General features: G+C 46.1%; 1 pseudogene across 1 annotated transcript; it reads left to right on the top strand.

Moving 5' to 3' along the window:
* Positions 1–740: 740 nt before the first annotated feature.
* On the top strand, positions 741–20,249 carry LOC311128545 (dipeptidase 1-like; annotated as a pseudogene). Its single transcript has 9 exons — positions 741–868; positions 1,175–1,360; positions 1,797–1,876; positions 4,911–5,061; positions 5,578–5,646; positions 9,330–9,615; positions 13,179–13,254; positions 13,894–14,027; positions 20,061–20,249. The product of its transcript is annotated as a dipeptidase 1-like (transcript).
* The last annotated feature ends 47 nt before the right edge of the window (positions 20,250–20,296 follow it).

Raw genomic sequence — 20,296 nt, 5'->3', positions numbered from 1 at the left:
CTTTCAGTTACTGGCCAAACACTCTTGACCACTAGGCTGTCTGTTGTCATGTCATACGCAGGTATTGTGACTCAAATATAGATTTATGTATCTTTTTAGATGTATTACAGTGACTCTACTCCAAGTACAGCAAAAGGTTAACCCTTTAGATAGATCTGATTAAACTTGCCCTCACCCCTGATAGACTCTGACCCTCAGCACATATTGTTGATATTTATAACACCTTTTTATATAATTTCTTATTTGAGTGGTCATGCCATTATCGGGTATCGGGCAGTGTCCAACGTTAATCCACATCTAAATCATTACTGGGGTTGTCTTGCATATGGATTTCAAATTTGAGGGAGTTGTCCTGAACGTTACACATTAACCAATATGCTTAACTTCATGCGTTTACTTTACAACCAAAGTGATAATGACAGAGGAACTGAGGAGGCATAATAAACTCTCTCTGTATTTGAGCCTGACCCACAAAGAGACACTTTGGGGACAGAGGAAGAGTGCGGAGGGAACACTGTGAAATCTGAAGAGGCACAAGACAGACCAAAGACAAACTAACTTAGTGTAGGCTGAGAAATTTATTGAAACAAGTCAAAAGACACCTTTTGAGTTAGTAACAAACAGAGTTAGTGAGAAAACCATAGTGGCTGTAGGGAACCAGAGGCTGTTGGAGAGGACAAGTCCAGGTCAGGCTGGATCAGATTGTGTGTTAGTTACGGTGTAGTGAGAGAGGGTAAGAGATGTTGTCTGGAAGTATTGTATGGGGGACTCTGCTGGTACTGTCCTGTGCTCTCAAACTCTCCTTGGCACAGGATGAACACATGAACAACGCACTGAGACTAATGTCAGAGACACCACTGATTGATGGGTAAGTGACCAACACATTTCTCTCTCATAAGACCCTAGGATGGGTGATTTTAATGTTTAAACCAAAATGAATATTTTATAATACATTACATCTACACATTTTATGCATACTGTAATGTTAATGGCACAAAACAAATGTCAATGTGAGCTGTGTACTGTACATGCTTCTATAAGATTTTGGAGGCTGTTTTTTAATGTTTCAAGATGGTTCTTTCCTAATGTACAGTTAAAGAATGGCCGTGTGTTAGCAGCACTGACTGCCCTGTATGAATAGTATCATGCGTTGTATCTCTCTGTCTGACTACAGCCATAATGACCTGCCCTGGCAGATGAGGATGAAGTTTAACAACCAGCTGAATAAAGTGGATCTGTACACCCTCAACAACACACACACCAACATCCCCAAGATCAGGGAGGGACGACTGGCAGCACAGGTACACACACGCATGCACGCACGCACACACACACAAACCGACAAGGACTCACCAAAGGTGTATGTGAGGGTGCCTGATAATAATACATGTATTACATAAGGGATCATCAACTAGATTCAGCCTCAAGCCGATTTATTTTCTTGAGCGGATGGTCGGGGGTCGGAACATAATTACAAATAATTTGTAGACTGCAAATTGACCACAAGAAGCCCAAACAGATATAATATTTGACTAAAACATAATAATTTCAAACCTTGCTTACATTTGTATATGATCAAGCATCTCTCTATTATACGTGGAAATACTTGGGAACAGATTTCCCAAATTAAAATCACTTGGAGCTGATTTCCTGGTGTTTTTACAGTTATTCATGTTCATCAATAAAAAAACAAAAAAACAAAAAAAAATGTTCAGAAAACTTGGGGGGAGGGGGGGTCAAATAAAACCACCGCCAGTTGGGGAACCCTGTATTACACCATAACAATAATAAAAAACTGATCAAATGTTTATTGACGTCATCCACAGAATGTGCATGAAATACCCTGAAGCCTTCATGTTTGCTACCAGCAGCAAAGGTGAGACAGTCATCTACAAAAAATGTTTTAATAAAAAGTAATACAGTAAGGGCTCTACTCAATATGTAAAGCGGAAGTGTTGTAGATTCCGCTATATACAGTGCTATGAAAAAGTATTTGCCCCCTTTCTAATTTTCTCTACTTTTGCATATTTGTGATACTGAATGTTATCAGATCTTCAACCAAAACCTAATATTAGATAAAGGGAACATAAGTGAACAAATAACACAACAATTACAGTGGAGGAAAAAAGTATTTAGTCAGCCACCAATTGTGCAAGTTCTCCCACTTAAAAAGATGAGAGAGGCCTGTAATTTTCATCATAGGTACACGTCAACTATGACAGACAAAATCAGAATTTTTTTCTCCAGAAAATCACATTGTAGGATTTTTAATGAATTTATTTGCAAATTATGGTGGAAAATAAGTATTTGGTCAATAACAAAAGTTTCTCAATACTTTGTTATATACCCTTTGTTGGCAATGACACAGGTCAAACGTTTTCTGTAAGTCTTCACAAGGTTTTCACACACTGTTGCTGGTATTTTGGCCCATTCCTCCATGCAGATCTCCTCTAGAGCAGTGATGTTTTGGGGCTGTCGCTGGGCAACACAGACTTTCAACTCCCTCCAAAGATATTCTATGGGGTTGAGATCTGGAGACTGGCTAGGCCACTCCAGGACCATGAAATGCTTCTTACGAAGCCACTCCTTCGTTGCCCGGGCGGTGTGTTTGGGATCATTGTCATGCTGAAAGACCCAGCCACGTTTCATCTTCAATGCCCTTGCTGATGGAAGGAGGTTTTCACTCAAAATCTCACGATACATGGCCCCATTCATTCTTTCCTTTACACGGATCAGTCGTCCTGGTCCCTTTGCAGAAAAACAGCCCCAAAGCATGATGTTTCCACCCCCATGCTTCACAGTAGGTCTGGTGTTCTTTGGATGCAACTCAGCATTCTTTGTCCTCCAAACACGACGAGTTGAGTTTTTACCAAAAAGTTCTATTTTGGTTTCATCTGATCATATGACATTCTCCCAATCCTCTTCTGGATCATCCAAATGTACTCTAGCAAACTTCAGACGGGCCTGGACATGTACTGGCTTAAGTAGGGGGACACGTCTCGCACTGCAGGATTTGAGTCCCTGGCGGCGTAGTATGTTACTGATGGTAGGCTTTGTTACTTTGGTCCCAGCTCTCTGCAGGTCATTCACTAGGTCCCCCCGTGTGGTTCTGGGATTTTTGCTCACCGTTCTTGTGATCATTTTGACCCCACGGGGTGAGATCTTGCGTGGAGCCCCAGATCGAGGGAGATTATCAGTGGTCTTGTATGTCTTCCATTTCCTAATAATTGCTCCCACAGTTGATTTCTTCAAACCAAGCTGCTTACCTATTGCAGATTCAGTCTTCCCAGCCTGGTGCAGGTCTACAATTTTGTTTCTGGTGTCCTTTGACAGCTCTTTGGTCTTGGCCATAGTGGAGTTTGGAGTGTGACTGTTTGAGGTTGTGGACAGGTGTCTTTTATACTGATAACAAGTTCAAACAGGTGCCATTAATACAGGTAACGAGTGGAGGACAGAGGAGCCTCTTAAAGAAGAAGTTACAGGTCTGTGAGATACAGAAATCTTGCTTGTTTGTAGGTGACCAAATACTTATTTTCCACCATAATTTGCAAATAAATTCATTAAAAATCCTACAATGTGATTTTCTGGAAAAGAAATTCTCAATTTGTCTGTCATAGTTGACGTGTACCTATGATGAAAATTACAGGCCTCTCTCATATTTTTAAGTGGGAGAACTTGCACAATTGGTGGCTGACTAAATACTTTTTTTCCCCACTGTACATATTTATTTCATTTATTTCATAAACAAAGTTATAATAATAATAATATGCCATTTAGCAGACGCTTTTATCCAAAGCGACTTACAGTCATGCGTGCATACATTTTTTTTGTGTATGGGTGGTCCCGGGGATCGAACCCACTACCTTGGCGTTACAAGCGCCGTGCTCTACCAGCTGAGCTACAGAGGACCACGTTATGCAACACCCAATTCCCCTGTGTGAAAAAGTAATTGCCCCCTTACACTCAATAACTGGTTGTGCCACCTTTAGCTGCAATGACTCCAACCAAATGCTTCCTGTAGTTGTTGATCAGTCTCTCACGTCGCTGTGGAGGAATTTTGGCCCACTCTTCCATGCAGAACTGCTTTAACTCAGTGACGTGTGGGTTTTCAAGCACGAACTGCTTGTTTCAAGTCCTGCCACAACATCTCAATTGGGATTAGGTCTGGACTTTGACTAGGCCATTCCAAAACTTCCAATTTGTTGCTTTTTAGCAATTTTCATGTAGACTTGATTGTGTGTTTTGGATCATTGTCTTGCTGCATGACCCAGCTGCGCTTCAGCTTCAGCTTCAGCTTCAGCTCACAGACGGATGGTCTGACATTCTCCTGTAGAATTCACTGATACAGAGCAGAATTAATGGTTCCTTCTATTAAGGCAAGTCGTCCATGTCCTGAGGCAGCAAAGCATCCCCAAACCATCACACCACCACCACCATGCTTGACCTTTGGTATGATGTTCTTACTGTGGAATGCAGTGTTTGGTTTTCGCCAGGCATAATGGGACCCATCTCGTCCAAAAAGTTGACTCAAGTTTGCCAAAAAGCACCTGGATGATCATCAAGACTCTTGGAAGAACGTTCTATGGACAGATGAATCAAAAGTATAACTTTTTGGACGACATGGTTCCAGTAATGCCTGGCGAAAACCAAACTCTGCATTCCACACTAAGAACATCATACCAAAGGTCAAGCATGGTGGTGGTGGTGTGATGGTTTGGGGATGGTTTGGGGAACATTGCCTTTAAATTTCAATCACACTGTAAAGCTGAACTTCTGCGATGCGGATTGAATAGAGCCCTACATTTGGTTGTGAGAATGAAACCCCTTTAGAACACTCAACTGTGAAATACCATAGATAACAGAGTTGTATTCACTTCCCACCTGTATTATCAAGTATATTTTTACCACAGATATCATGGATGCCTTTAGTCAGAACAGGACAGCCAGTCTGATCGGGGTGGAAGGAGGACACTCTTTGGACAGCAGCCTGGGCACCCTGCGCACCATGTACCACCTGGGGGTCCGCTACCTCACCCTCACACACAGCTGCAACACACCCTGGTGAGTAGGATAGGCTCTGCTAGCCTGCTGACGACAGGGCCACCCTGGTCTGGGGACAAGTTGCCACAGATTATACTTTGTAAGTGACAAGGTGTTTTTTTTTTGTGGTACTTTATAGTTGAGATTCCTAAGTATATCAACACTTTAGACCCCATATGATGCTCTCTCAAAGAGCTAGAAATGACAAGAATACAAATGAATGAGACAACAGGTAACAGCTGAAACAGCTTATTAATAGACAAACAAAATACTGTATTCAATGACTTCTGTGGTTGGGAAAATAGGGGATTCCTGTCGCCACCTGTTTCAGAGGTATCATATTCTGGGAGAGTTGTCTAAACAGATGGGCTAGCTAATCAAACCATGGCCCTGGACAGACCACAGAGCCTAGTGAATCCCCCATCAGCCCCTCACTGACTCAAATCATATTAGCAGGATATAGGAGCATGGAAAGGAAAGATCACTTTCAGAAGCTGACCTGGTGTTTTACTGCGGTTGTGTGTGTTTTCCCTCCAGGGCAGATAATTGGCTCGTGGATTCGGAGCCGAGCCATCACAGCACAATGGACTGTCTGAGTTTGGCAAGGTTGGTCCATCACACTGAGCCAAACACACACAGTGGAAATACCCACTCATTTCAAAGGTCAAATCTAAGATACTATTTAGTGCAGCTTGTAATACTTCTGCTTTTGAGTTTACTTGGAAATCAGACGTAAATGCCTGTCTTAAACATAGGGAATATTTCAAGTAAATGTTTTAATCAAATGAGCAATTCCTCAGAAACTATTGGGTTACCCTCAAAGACTCATTTTCATCTACAGCTTGACATTTATGTTATAGCAGTATGACATCACCTGTATAAAACACTCTTGATGAAAACATGTTCATTCTCTTGACAGACTATCCTAGCTACAAACCATATCATTAGGTTTGATAGGCTGAATGAATCGCATATACAGTTGAAGTCGGAAGTTTACATACACCTTAGCCAAATACATTTAAACTCAGTTTTTCACAATTCCTGACATTTAATCCTAGTAAGAATTCCCTGTCTTAGGTCAGTTAGGATCACCACTTTACTTTAAGAATGTGAAATGTCAGAATAATAGTAGAGAGAATGATTTATTTCAGCTTTTATTTCTTTCATCACATTCCCAGTGGGTCAGAAGTTTACATACACTCAATTTGTATTTGGTAGCATTGCCTTTAAATTGTTTAACTTGGGTCAAACGTTTCGTGTAGCCTTCCACAAGCTTCCCACAATAAGTTGGGTGAATTTTGGCCCATTCCTCCTGACAGAGTTAGGTTTATAGGCCTCCTTGCTCGCACACGCTTTTTCAGTTCTGCCCACACATTTTCTATAGGATTGAGGTCAGGGCTTTGTGATGGCCACTCCAATACCTTGACTTTGTTGTCCTGAAGCCATTTTGCCACAACTTTGGAAGTATGCTTAGGGTCATTGTCCATTTGGAAGACCCATTTGCGACCAAGCTTTAACTTCATGACTGATGTCTTGAGATGTTGCTTCAATATATTCACATAATTTTCCTTCCTCATGATGCCATCTATTTTGTGAAGTGCACCAGTCTCTCCTGCAGAAAAGCACCCCCACAGCATGATGCTGCCACCCCTGTGCTTCACGGTTGGGATGGTGTTCTTCGGCTTGCAAGCTCCACCTTTTTCCTCCAAACATAACGATGGTCATTATGGCCAAACAGTTATATTTTTGTTTCATCAGACCAAGGACATTTCTCCAAAAAGTACGATCTTTGTCCCCACGTGCAGTTGCAAACCGTAGTCTGGCTTTTTTATGGCGGTTTTGGAGCAGTGGCTTCTTCCTTGCTGAGCGGTCTTTCAGGTTATGTCGATATACAGTGGGGAAAAAAAGTATTTAGTCAGCCACCAATTGTGCAAGTTCTCCAACTTAAAAAGATGAGAGAGGCCTGTAATTTTTATCATAGGTACACGTCAACTATGACAGACAAAATGAGGAAAAAAATTCCAGAAAATCACATTGTAGGATTTTTAATGAATTTATTTGCAAATTATGGTGGAAAATAAGTATTTGGTCAATAACAAAAGTTTCTCAATACTTTGTTATATACCCTTTGTTGGCAATGACACAGGTCAAACGTTTTCTGTAAGTCTTCACAAGGTTTTCACACACTGTTGATGGTATTTTGGCCCATTCCTCCATGCAGATCTCCTCTAGAGCAGTGATGTTTTGGGGCTGGCGCTGGGCAACACGGACTTTCAACTCCCTCCAAAGATTTTCTATGGGGTTGAGATCTGGAGACTGGCTAGGCCACTCCAGGACCTTGAAATGCTTCTTACGAAGCCACTCCTTCGTTGCCCGGGCGGTGTGTTTGGGATCATTGTCATGCTGAAAGACCCAGCCACGTTTCATCTTCAATGCCCTTGCTGATGGAAGGAGCTTTTCACTCAAAATCTCACGATACATGGCCCCATTCATTCTTTCCTTTACACGGATCAGTCGTCCTGGTTCCTTTGCAGAAAAACAGCCCCAAAGCATGATGTTTCCACCCCCATGCTTCACAGTAGGTATGGTGTTCTTTGGATGCAACTCAGCATTCTTTGTCCTCCAAACACGACGAGTTGAGTTTTTACCAAAAAGTTATATTTTGGTTTCATCTGACCATATGACATTCTCCCAATCCTCTTCTGGATCATCCAAATGCACTCTAGCAAACTTCAGACGGGCCTGGACATGTACTGGCTTAAGCAGGGGGACACGTCTTGCACTGCAGGATTTGAGTCCCTGGCGGCGTAGTGTGTTACTGATGGTAGGCTTTGTTACTTTGGTCCCAGCTCTCTGCAGGTCATTCACTAGGTCCCCCCGTGTGGTTCTGGGATTTTTGCTCACCGTTCTTGTGATCATTTTGACCCCACGGGGTGAGATCTTGCGTGGAGCCCCAGATCAAGGGAGATTATCAGTGGTCTTGTATGTCTTCCATTTCCTAATAATTGCTCCCACAGTTGATTTCTTCAAACCAAGCTGCTTACCTATTGCAGATTCAGTCTTCCCAGCCTGGTGCAGGTCTACAATTTTGTTTCTGGTGTCCTTTGACAGCTCTTTGGTCTTGGCCATAGTGGAGTTTGGAGTGTGACTGTTTGAGGTTGTGGACAGGTGTCTTTTATACTGATAACAAGTTCAAACAGGTGCCATTAATACAGGTAACGAGTGGAGGACAGAGGAGCCTCTTAAAGAAGAAGTTACAGGTCTGTGAGAGACAGAAATCTTGCTTGTTTGTAGGTGACCAAATACTTATTTTCCACCATAATTTGCAAATAAATTCATTAAAAATCCTACAATGTGATTTTCAGGAAAAAAAATTCTCAATTTGTCTGTCATAGTTGACGTGTACCTATGATGAAAATTACAGGTCTCTCTCATATTTTTAAGTGGGAGAACTTGCACAATTGGTGGCTGACTAAATACTTTTTTTCCCCACTGTAGGACTCATTTTACTGTGGATATAGATACTTTTGTACCTGTTTCCTCCAGCATCTTCACAAGGTCCTTCGCTGTTGTTCTGGGATTGATTTGCACTTTTCGCACCAAAGTACGTTCATCTCTAAGAGACAGAACGCGTCTACTTCCTGAGCGGTATGACGGCTGCGTGGTCCCATGGTGTTTATACTTGCGTACTATTGTTTGTACAGATGAACGTGGTACCTTCAGGCGTTTGGAAATTGCTCCCAAGGATGAACCAGACTTGTGAAGGTCTACAAATGTTTTTCTGAGGTCTTGGCTGATTTCTTTGGATTTTCCCATGATGTCAAGCAAAGAGGCAATGAGTTTGAAGGTAGGCCTTGAAATACATCCACAGGTACACCTCCAATTGACTAAAATGATGTCAATTAGCCTATCAGAAGCTTCTAAAGCCATGACATTATTTTCTGGAATTTTCCAAGCTGTTTAAAGGCACAGTGAACTTAGTGTATGTAAACTTCTGACCCACTGGAATTGTGATACAGTGAATTCTAAGTGAAATAATCTGTCTGTAAACAATTGTTGGAAAAATTACTACTAAAGTAGATGTCCTAACCGACTTGCCAAAACTATAGTTTGTTAACAAGAAATTTGTGGAGTGGTTGAAAAACGAGTTTTAATTACTCTAACCTAAGTGTATGTAAACTTCCGACTTCAACTGTAATTGTCTCTATGACACCAGTAGGATGCCACAGTAAGAGGGTAATTTCTCCCAGTCCTGGCAGAAACATTCATAATGGTTTTTCACTCGACAGCAACTGATATTTGAGATGAACCGCATTGGGATGTTGATTGACTTGGCCCACGTGTCAGAGAAAGTGATGAACCAGGTTCTGGACCTGTCCAAAGCCCCAGTCATCTTCAGCCACTCGTCTGCCTACGCTGTGTGCCCACACAAGAGGAACGTGCCTGACGATGTCCTGAGGAAAGTGGTGAGTGAAGGGGGAGAGGGGCAAGAGGATAGTGGATTACGGAATACATATGAGGAATTTAGCCATTCTTTCTCCTTAGACCTCATCCCTCCCCTGAGGAGGGTGGTGAGTCAGGGGAGAAGGGTGAGAGACGAGGGGATAGAGAATTGGGAGTCGGGTAGTGAGAGGAGAAGGACTAGGGGAGCAGGCAGAGTGAGGGGATTGGATGCTGAGGAAGGTGAGGTGTATAAAGCAATTGGACCTGAGAGTGGTGGTGAGTGGACATGTGATAGGATGAAGGGGTATGTGACAGGGGGGATAAGTGGAAGAAGATGGAGAGAAAACAGACAGGGAACAGAAAAGGGGTTTAAGAGTGAAAAGGAGGTGTCTGTGGGAATAGAGGCTGAGGGGATGAGAAAGAGGAAGGTTGAGACAGGTTGTTTTAGGCAAAGACAAAGAAAAGTAAGCAAAAAGATGTGGTTATGTCTACAGTAATATTAAAACTACAATGATATCAAAAGCAAGTTAGAAAAGCCATCAGATCTTTCCAATACTTTGGAAAACAGGCACAAACTAAGAAGTTTTATTACACTATTAAACCCAGCTCACGTCAGAAGGAAGGAGTTGAACATTTATTGTGAAATCCCTCAAGCTGACAGTAGCTTACAAAACAAGAGTACGGGAAACATTTTAGTTATTCACCTGTAAGGGCCCATAAAAACTGTTTCTGTATAGCACCATAAAATGTTAACAACAGAACATAAAAGCCCAACTGACTATACCAATATGGTAGCTACAGTTATTCATTGTAATGGTTAGTGACTTGAGTTTATAGTTCTGACTCCTCACACAGTTACAGTTACAGTTATAAAAAATAAACTGAAATATGACATTCACATATGTATTCAGACCCTTTACTCAGTACTTTGTTGAAGCACCTTTGGCAGCGATTACAGCCTCGAGTCTTCTTGGGTATGACGCTACAAGCTTGGCACACCTGTATTTGGGGAGTTTCTCCCATTCTTTTCTGCAGATCCTCTCAAGCTCTGTCAGGTTGGATGGGGAGCGTCGCTGCACAGCTATTTTCAGGGCTCTCCAGAGATGTACGATCGGGTTCAAGTCCGGGCTCTGGCTGGGCCACTCAAGGACATTCAGAGACTTGTCCCGAAGCCACTCCTGCATTGTCTTGGCTGTGTGCTTAGGGTCGTTGTCCTGTTGGAAAGAAAACCTCCGCCCCAGTTTGAGGTCCTGAGCACTCTGGAGCAGGTTTTCATCAAGGATCTCTCTTTACTTTGCTCCGTTCATCTTTGCCTCGATCCTGACTAGTCTCCCGGTCCCTGCCGCTGAAAAACATCCCCACAGCATGATGCTGCCACCACCATGCTTCACCGTAAGGATGGTTTCCTCCAGACGTGACACTTGGCATTCAGGCCAAAGAGTTCAATCTTGGTTTCATCAGACCAAAGAATCTTGTTTCTCATGGTCTGAGTCCTTTAGTTGCCTTTTGGCAAATTCCAAGCAGGCTTTCAGGCCTTTTACTGAGGAGTGGCTTGCATCTGGCTACTCTACCATAAAGGCCTGATTGGTGGAGTGCTGCAGAGATGGTTGTCCTTCTGGAAGGTTCTCCCATCTCCACAGAGGAACTCTGGAGCTCTGTCAGTGACCATTGGGTTCTTGGTCACCTCCCTGACCAAAGCCCTTTTCCCCCAATTGCTCAGTTTGGCCAGGTGGCCAGCTCTAGAAAGAGTCTTGGTGGTTCCAAACTTCTTGCATTTAAGAATGCTGGAGGCCACTGTGTTCTTGGGGACCTTCAAAGCTGCAGAAAAGTTTTGGTACCCTTCCCCAGATCTGTGCCTCGTCACAATCCTGTCTCGGAGCTCTACGGACAATTCCTTCGACCTCATGGCTTGGTTTTTGCTCTGACATGCACTGTCAACTGTGGGACCTTATATAGCCTTTCCAAATCATGTCCAATCAATTGAATTTACCACAGGTGGACTCCATTCAAGTTGTAGAAACATCTCAAGGATGATCAATGGAAACAGGATGCACGAGCTCAATTTCGAGTCTGATAGCAAAGAGTCTGAATACTTATGTAAATAATGTACAGTTGAAGTCAGAAGTTTACATACACTTAGGTTGGAGACATTAAAACTAGTTTTTCAACCATTCCACACATTTCTTGTTAACAAACTATAGTCTTGGCAAGTCGGTTAGGACATCTACTTTGTGCATGACACAAGTAATTTTTCCAACAATTGTTTACAGACAGATTATTTCACTTATAATTCACTGTATCACAATTCCAGTGGGTCAGACGTTTACATACACTAAGTTGACGGTGCCTTTAAACAGTTTTGAAAATTCCAGAAAATGATGTCATGGCTTTAGAAGCTTCTGATAGGCTAATTGACATAATTTGAGTCAATTGGAGGTGTACCTGTGGATGTATTACAAGGCCTACCTTCAAACTCAGTGCCTCTTTGCTTGATATCATGGGAAAAGTAAAAGAAATCAGCCAAGACCTCAGAAAGAAAATGGTAGACCTCCACAAGTCTGGTTCATCCTTGGGAGCAACTTCCAAATGCCTGAAGGTACCACGTTCATCTGTACAAACGTATCTATATCCACATTAAAACAAGTCCTATATCGTCATAACCTGAAAGGCCGCTCAGCAAGGAAGAAGCCACTACTCCAAAACCGCCATAAAAAAACAGACTACGGTTTGCAACTGCACATGGGGACAAAGATCTTACTTTTTGGAGAAATGTCCTCTGGTCTGATGAAACAAAAACAGAACTGTTTGGCCATAATGACCATCGTTATGTTTGGAGGAAAAAAGGGGAAGCTTGCAAGCCAAAGAACACCATCCCAACCGTGAAGCACGGAGGTGGCAACATCTTGCTGTGTGGGTGCTTTGCTGCAGGAGGGACTGGTGCACTTCACAAAATAGATGGCATCATGAGGAAGGAAAATTATGTGGATATATTGAAGCAACATCTCAAGACATCAGTCACGAAGTTAAAACTTGGTCGCAAATGGGTCTTCCAAATGGACAATCACCACAAGCATACTTTCAAAGTTGTGGCAAAATGGCTTAAGGACAAGTCAAGGTATTGGAGTGGCCATCACAAAGCCCTGACCTCAATCCTATAGAAAATGTGTGGGCAGGACTGAAAAAGGAATGGCCCAAAATTCACCCAACTTATTGTGGGAAGCTTGTGGAAGGCTAACCGAAACGTTTGACCCAAGTTAAACCATTTAAAGGCAATGCTACCAAATACTAATTGAGTGTATGTAAACTTCTGACCCATTGGGAATGTGATGAAAGAAATAAAAGCTGAAATAAATCATTCTCTCTACTATTATTCTGACATTTCACATTCTTAAAATAAAGTGGTGATCCTAACTGACCTAAGACAGGGCATTTTTACTCTGATTAAATGTCAGGAATTGTGAAAAACTGATTTTAAATGTATTTGACTAAGGTGTATGTAAACTTCCGACTTCAACTGTATTTCTGTTTTGTATTTTTTATAAATTAGCATTTTTTAATGGGATATTGATGAAAAACATTTTTCCCCATCCATTTTAGAATAAGGCTGTAACGTAACAAAATGTGGAAAAAGGGAAGGGGTCTGAATACTTTCCGAATGCACTGTATATTCACCTTTCTTTTCATGCTCAATCTAGATCACTTTGACCACATAAAGACTGTGGCTGGACACAGTATCATTGGTTTTGGTGGGGATTATGATGGAGTGGGCAGGTGAGTAGAGTGAATTGACCTAGGAGTTATTCACCTAGTTACAATAAAACACCAATGAACTTGATTGAGCAAAGTGTATTATCTTAAAAGTTGCTCATTGTAATATACCAGTAAAAAAAGTCTAAAGTCATATGTCTGAGTAGTAGTAGTAATTTTTTAAAATAAAGTCAAAAGTCATGTCTGAGTAGTAGTAGAAAAACATTTAATCAAAAGTAATGTCTGAGTAGTAGTAAAACATTATAAAAAGTCATGTCTGAGTAGTAGTAGTAAAACATTTGATCAAAAGTCATGTCTGAGTAGTAGTAGTAAAACATTTGATCAAAAGTCATGTCTGAGTAGTAGTAGTAAAACATAAAAAGTAATGTCTGAGTAGTAGTAGTAAAACATTATAAAAAGTCATGTCTGAGTAGTAGTAGTAAAACATTATAAAAAGTCATGTCTGAGTAGTAGTAGTAAAACATTATAAAAAGTCATGTCTGAGTAGTAGTAGTAAAACATAAAAAGTCATGTCTGAGTAGTAGTAGTAAAACATTTTATAAATGTTTTACGTGGAAAGAAACCCATTCTGCTGGGGGAGGAGTGCATAATATTGGCTTCAGTTTGACACACACACACACCTCTACCTGTGCTGTCTGTCAGGGTACCGGAGGGTCTGGAGGATGTGTCCAAGTACCCTGCCCTGGTGGCAGAGCTGCTGAGGAAAGGATGGACAGATGTTGAGGTGAAAGCTGCTCTGGGGGACAACCTGCTCAGTGTTCAGAGAGGTGGAGCATGTGAGTCCTACAGTAACAGTTACACACTGACCTCTACAGCTTAGCACCATTCACAACACCACTGTTTCCACAAGCTTGACATCAACACACAAGCCTCCATAGTGTCACGGTTCAGACAGACGACCAGAGGACCACAATTGCGTCACACCAGAAAGTTTATTAAACTTAAGGGAAAAGGGAAGTAGGGAGTGAATGAAGGCTCCAGGGGTAACAGGGATCCCGTCCAATGCGCTGGGTCTGTGCCCCCCCCAGTGGCAGCGATGCGTCCTATGAAGCCGGTGGTGGGTGGTCCAGAAGTCCTGGGGGGGGGAGACACAGACACAACAGGGCGGAATGAAACCAGGCAGCAGTACAGTTCAAGGGAAATCCAAAATACGTAGTAGCAAGGCAGAAGGCTGGTCAGAGTTACCGGGATTGAAGAGTAGTCAGGAGTCGTAATGGCAGAAGCAGGTCTGGATCTCCTGAGGCAGAAGAGTATCCAAAAAACAGGCAGGTCCGGGGTCACAAAACCAGGGTGGGCCAGAAGCGCGAGCAAACAGGTTCCGGGTGTGAGCTTTGCAGACGATCTGACACCGGAGAGCTGAAAGACAGGGCCTTAAATACTGGGAGAGGTAGTGGGTAATGCAGCGCAGCTGGCAGAGTAATTAGAGCAGAGCAGAGCAGGGACAGGTGGAGCTAGTTAGGCTGAGTAGAGAGAGTGGTGAGCAGAGTGGAAGAAAATTAAGGTGGTAACCCGGTGGAGTGAGAGGCCCATGACAGAACCCCCCCCCCAAGGGACGGCCCCAGAAGTCCCAAGAGCAACACCACGCCGGGCGGGAGGAGGGGAGCCGGAGGAGGGCTAGAACTCCTCCGAACGGTCCGAGTGAACGTCCTCATCCTCGGAGGAAGCCGGAGGGCCGTGGTCGGGAGATGGGACAGGTCCCGAGACAGGATCAGGCACAGGACAGGAAGCCGAGCGGGCCGGACGGTTAGGGACCCCTCTGGGGCGGCCCCTACGGATTGCAGGTTGATCAGGATGCCGTTGGTGGAAAGCGGTGATGAGAGTCCTATCCACAATCCGACTAGCTGGCACCCAGGTCCTTTCCTCAGGTCCATAGCCCTCCCAGTCAATGAGGTACTGGAGACCCCTACCCCTCCGTCTGGACCGAAGCAGGCGGCGGACGGTGTAAACCAGACCACCATCGACGAGCCGTGGAGGAGGAGGACCAGGCGCAGCAGGGACCAGCGGACTCTCATGGATGGGCTTAATCTTAGACACATGGAAAGTGGGGTGCACCCTCAGGGAATTAGGCAGTTGGAGCCGGACAGCAGTTGGGCTAATCACTCTTATGATAGGGAATGGGCCAATGAACCGAGGTGCCAGCTTCTGCGACTCCACCCTGAGTGGCAGGTTCTTCGATGACAACCACACCCTTTGACCAACATGGTAGGTGGGAGCAGGAATTCTCCGACGGTTGGCCCCGGTAGTGTAGCTGGCAACGGATCTGAGGAGTGTGGCTCGGGCTTGTGACCAGGTGCGGCGACATCGACGGGCAAAAGCAAGTGCAGATGGGCAAGTAACCTCCTCCTCCTGGCTGGCAAATAGAGGAGGCTGGTATCCATAAACACATTGGAAAGGGGACATACCGATGGCAGAGCAGGTCAGAGAATTGTGTGCGTACTCCACCCATGTCAATTGCTGCGACCAGGAGTGGGGGTTGCGTGAAGTCATGCATCGCAGTGCCTTCTCGAGCTCCTGATTAGCCCGCTCTGACTGCCCATTGGATTGGGGATGGAATCCGGAAGTCAGACTGACTGTGGCTCCCAGCAGGTGACAGAACTCCTTCCAAAAAGCGGAGGAGAATTGTGGACCACGGTCAGAAACTACATCCTTTGGCAGTCCGTGGATCCGGAAGACGTGTTCCAGGACCACCTGGGCGGTCTCCTTGGCGGTTGGGAGCTTGGGGAGGGGAATGAAGTGTGCCATCTTGCTGAAACGGTCAACGATGGTGAGAATGACGGTCATGCCACTTGAAGGGGGCAGCCCCGTGACAAAGTCAAGGGCGATGTGAGACCAGGGACGTCTGGGCACAGGCAGGGGCTGCAGCAATCCGGCTGGGGGCTGGCAGGACGACTTGTGTTGGTTGCAGATGGGGCAGGCTTGGACGAATTCCCGTACATCCTTCCTCAGAGAGGGCCACCAGAACCTCTGGGCGAGCAGGTTGTAAGTGCGGGTGGAGCCAGGGTGACAAGCTAGGCGGGAGTCATGTCCCCACTGAACGACCTGGGACCTCAGGTCTTCGGGGACAAAAAGGCGGTCAGCTGGGCAAGTGCTGGGACCTGGCTGGTTACGGAGAGCCTCCAGCACCTGTTCCTCAACAGCCCAGGTCAGAGCTGCAACGATGCAGGGACTTGGCAGAATCGACACAGGGTCCTTGGAGGGGGTGTCATCCTTCTGGAATTGACGGGAGAGGGCGTCTGGCTTGGTGTTGCGTGATCCAGGCCGGTATGACAGAGTGAAATTAAACCTGGTGAAGAACAGGGCCCAGCGGGACTGCCTGGAGTTCAACCGTTTGGCCGTGCGGATGTACTCCAAGTTCTTATGATCGGTCCAAACGAGAAATGGAATGGTGGACCCCTCCAGCCAGTGACGCCACTCCTCCAAGGCAAGCTTCACAGCCAGCAGCTCACGGTTCCCTATGTCGTAATTGCACTCAGAGGGGGACAACCGACGTGAGAAAAAGGCACAGGGATGGAGCTTCCTATCCTCCGCAGCCCACTGAGAAATCACAGCACCAACTCCCACATCCGAGGCGTCCACCTCCACAATGAATTGCCGGTCCACATCAGGCATCTGGAGGATGGGAGCGGAGGTGAACCTCACCTTGAGGGTACTGAAGGCTTTGTCGGCTGCTGGGGTCCAGGTGAAGGGTTGCTTGGTGCTGGTTAGAGCAGTGAGAGGGGCAGCAACGGTACTGTAGTTCCGGATAAACTTCCTATAGAAGTTAGCAAACCCCAGAAACTGTTGCAGCTTCTTTCTGTTCTCCGGAACTGGCCATGAAGTGACTGCTGATACTTTGGCAGGATCCATTTGGATACTTCCCTCTGCCACTATGTACCCCAGGAAGGCCACTGTCTTGACGTGAAACTCACATTTCTCTGCCTTGGCGTAGAGGGAATTCTCCAGAAGACGATGAAGGACTTGCTGGACATGGCGGGTGTGTTCAGACAGGTTTCTGGAGTAGATTAAGATGTCATCCAGGTAAACGAAGACAAACTTGTTTAACATGTCCCGCAGTACATCATTCACTAGAGCCTGGAACACAGCAGGAGCATTGGTGAGGCCAAAAGGCATAACCAGATACTCGTAGTGGCCTGTTGGTGTATTGAATGCGGTTTTCCATTCATCTCCCTCCCGGATCCGCACTAGGTGGTAAGCGTTTCTGAGATCCAACTTGGTAAAAACAGTGGCTCCCTGGAGCAACTCAAAAGCAGAGGTGAGCAGAGGCAGAGGGTAACGGTTTTTCACTGTGATGTCGTTGAGTCCCCTGTAGTCGATGCAGGGGCGAAGAGATCCGTCCTTCTTCCCCACAAAGAAGAAGCCAGCACCAGCAGGAGATGAAGATGAACGGATTAATCCTGCGGACAGAGAGCCATTGATGTAGTCCTCCATGGACTTTCTTTCAGGAGCAGACAACGAATAAAGACGACCCCTTGGAGGAGCTGTTCCAGGGAGGAGGCCGATGGCACAGTCGTACGGTCGGTGAGGGGGCAGAGATGTGGCTCTTGCTTTGTTAAACACCTCTCTGAGACCATGGTAGCATTCTGGGACATTGGAGAGGTCAGGAGCGGAGTTAGTAGGTACTGGCCGAGGGGGTAGTGCGGCAGCAAGCAGGCAGGTTCGGTGGCAGTCCTCTCCCCACTCCCTGATCACCCCGGTCACCCAGTCGAGCTGAGGGTTGTGCCGGCGGAGCCATGGGTAACCCAGGATGAGGGGTTGGCCTGGAGAGGGGAGCAGGTGAAACTGGATAGTTTCTTGATGGTTTCCGGACAGACCCATCGAGACCGGGGCCGTGACATGAGTGACCGATCCGAGTAAGTGTCCGTCCAGTGCCCGGGCAGGAATAGGAGGTGTCAAACGGAGGTTCTCCAGTCCCAGTTGGCGTGCCAGCTTGATGTCCATTATGTTGGCTTCGGCGCCAGAATCCACCAGAGCAGCCAGGGTGTGAGTTGAGTCAGAGAGGCGGAGGTGAACTTGCAGCAGGGGTTTGCGGTCGGAGGACTGGATGGTCATTGAACTCAACCGGACTCCCCCTATGCCCGGTGAGCTTCGGCCCTTTAAAGGGCAGGTTACCACACGATGTCCATCACCTCCACAATAGAGGCAGAGGTTTGAGGTGAAGCGGCGCTGGCGCTCTGCAGGAGTGAGGGAGGCTCGCCCAATCTCCATAGGCTCAGACTGATCAAGCTGACCTGGGTGAGTGGCAGTAGATGACAGGAGCCCAGTCGGATCTCTCCGAATGCCGGTAGTAGGTGGACCTTGGCGCCCCCTCTCACGACGACGGGTCTGTATCCTTCTGTCGATCCTGACAGTCAGTGCGATGGCTTCATCAAGAGTGGAAGGCAGTTCATGGGAGACCAACTCGTCCTTGATATAGTCAGCCAAACTATGGAAGAACGCGTCCACCAACGATGGTGTGTTCCAAGAACTTCGTCTAGCCAGGGTTCGGAAGTCGATGGAATGGTCTGCGACTGTACGTCTGCCTTGTCGAATACTGAACAGTTCACGAGACGCCTCTGCGGTGGGTGAATCCAGGTCAAACACCTTCAGCATCTCCTCAGCAAACAGGTCGAAGGTTGCACATGCGGGGGTTTGACGTTCGAACTCTGCTGTTCCCCAGAGTCGAGCTCGGCCCGTCAGGTGAGTGATGGCATACCCAACTTTAGCCCCCTCCGTGGCGAAGGTCCTTGGCTGCAAGGAGAACTGAAGTCGGCAGCTAGTCAGGAATGGCCGGACCTGGGTTGAATCGCCGTTGAACCGCTCGGGGTTTCCAATCTTGGGTTCCGGAGCAGCGGCTGCAATGACCGGGGCAGGTAACTCGGGGGCTGGGCTGGTGGGCAGACTGGCTGGGGTAAGGTTGGTGAGGAGTTGAATGATCATGGCGAGTTGTTGTTGCTGCTGCTGGAACTGCTGCTCATGCTCATCGGTTTCCATGTCGGGGAAAGTGTGCGCTGAGTCCATAATGGTCAGATCGTACTGTCACGGTTCAGACAGACGACCAGAGGACCACAATTGCGTCACACCAGAAAGTTTATTAAACTTAAGGGAAAAGGGAAGTAGGGAGTGAATGAAGGCTCCAGGGGTAACAGGGATCCCGTCCAATGCGCTGGGTCTGTGCCCCCCCCAGTGGCAGCGATGCGTCCTATGAAGCCGGTGGTGGGTGGTCCAGAAGTCCTGGGGGGGGGAGACACAGACACAACAGGGCGGAATGAAACCAGGCAGCAGTACAGTTCAAGGGAAATCCAAAATACGTAGTAGCAAGGCAGAAGGCTGGTCAGAGTTACCGGGATTGAAGAGTAGTCAGGAGTCGTAATGGCAGAAGCAGGTCTGGATCTCCTGAGGCAGAAGAGTATCCAAAAAACAGGCAGGTCCGGGGTCACAAAACCAGGGTGGGCCAGAAGCGCGAGCAAACAGGTTCCGGGTGTGAGCTTTGCAGACGATCTGACACCGGAGAGCTGAAAGACAGGGCCTTAAATACTGGGAGAGGTAGTGGGTAATGCAGCGCAGCTGGCAGAGTAATTAGAGCAGAGCAGAGCAGGGACAGGTGGAGCTAGTTAGGCTGAGTAGAGAGAGTGGTGAGCAGAGTGGAAGAAAATTAAGGTGGTAACCCGGTGGAGTGAGAGGCCCATGACACATAGATCTATTTAAAAAGGGCAAAGGGCTGATGCAATGCAAAATACAGTGTCATACACACAGAGATTACAGGCATATTTAATGCACAATTTGGTCCAGTGCCTTGTTACCCTCCCTGACTCTGAACTCCTATCTTCCAGGTACGAGATAGCCTGAATGGTACGGCTCCAGATGATCTGCCTATCCCTTATGAAGAAGTGGAGAACGACTGCAGGACCAGCTATGGCTACCCTGTCCCCAACCCAGACAGTGCTGGGACGTTTCTGTCCCTCAGCCCTCTGGCCCTGGCAATAACACTGACTCTGAGCAGCCTGCTGTCCTGGGCATAGATTCACAAAACCTTCTGAAGAAGACATTTCTTCTTAACTGCCATTTT

The sequence above is a fragment of the Coregonus lavaretus genome, assembly GCF_964263955.1.
Source record: "Coregonus lavaretus genome assembly, chromosome: 4".
Taxonomy (NCBI): Eukaryota; Metazoa; Chordata; class Actinopteri; order Salmoniformes; family Salmonidae; genus Coregonus; species Coregonus lavaretus.
Note: the sequence above shows the minus strand (reverse complement) of the source record. Positions and strands in the feature narration are given on the sequence as shown.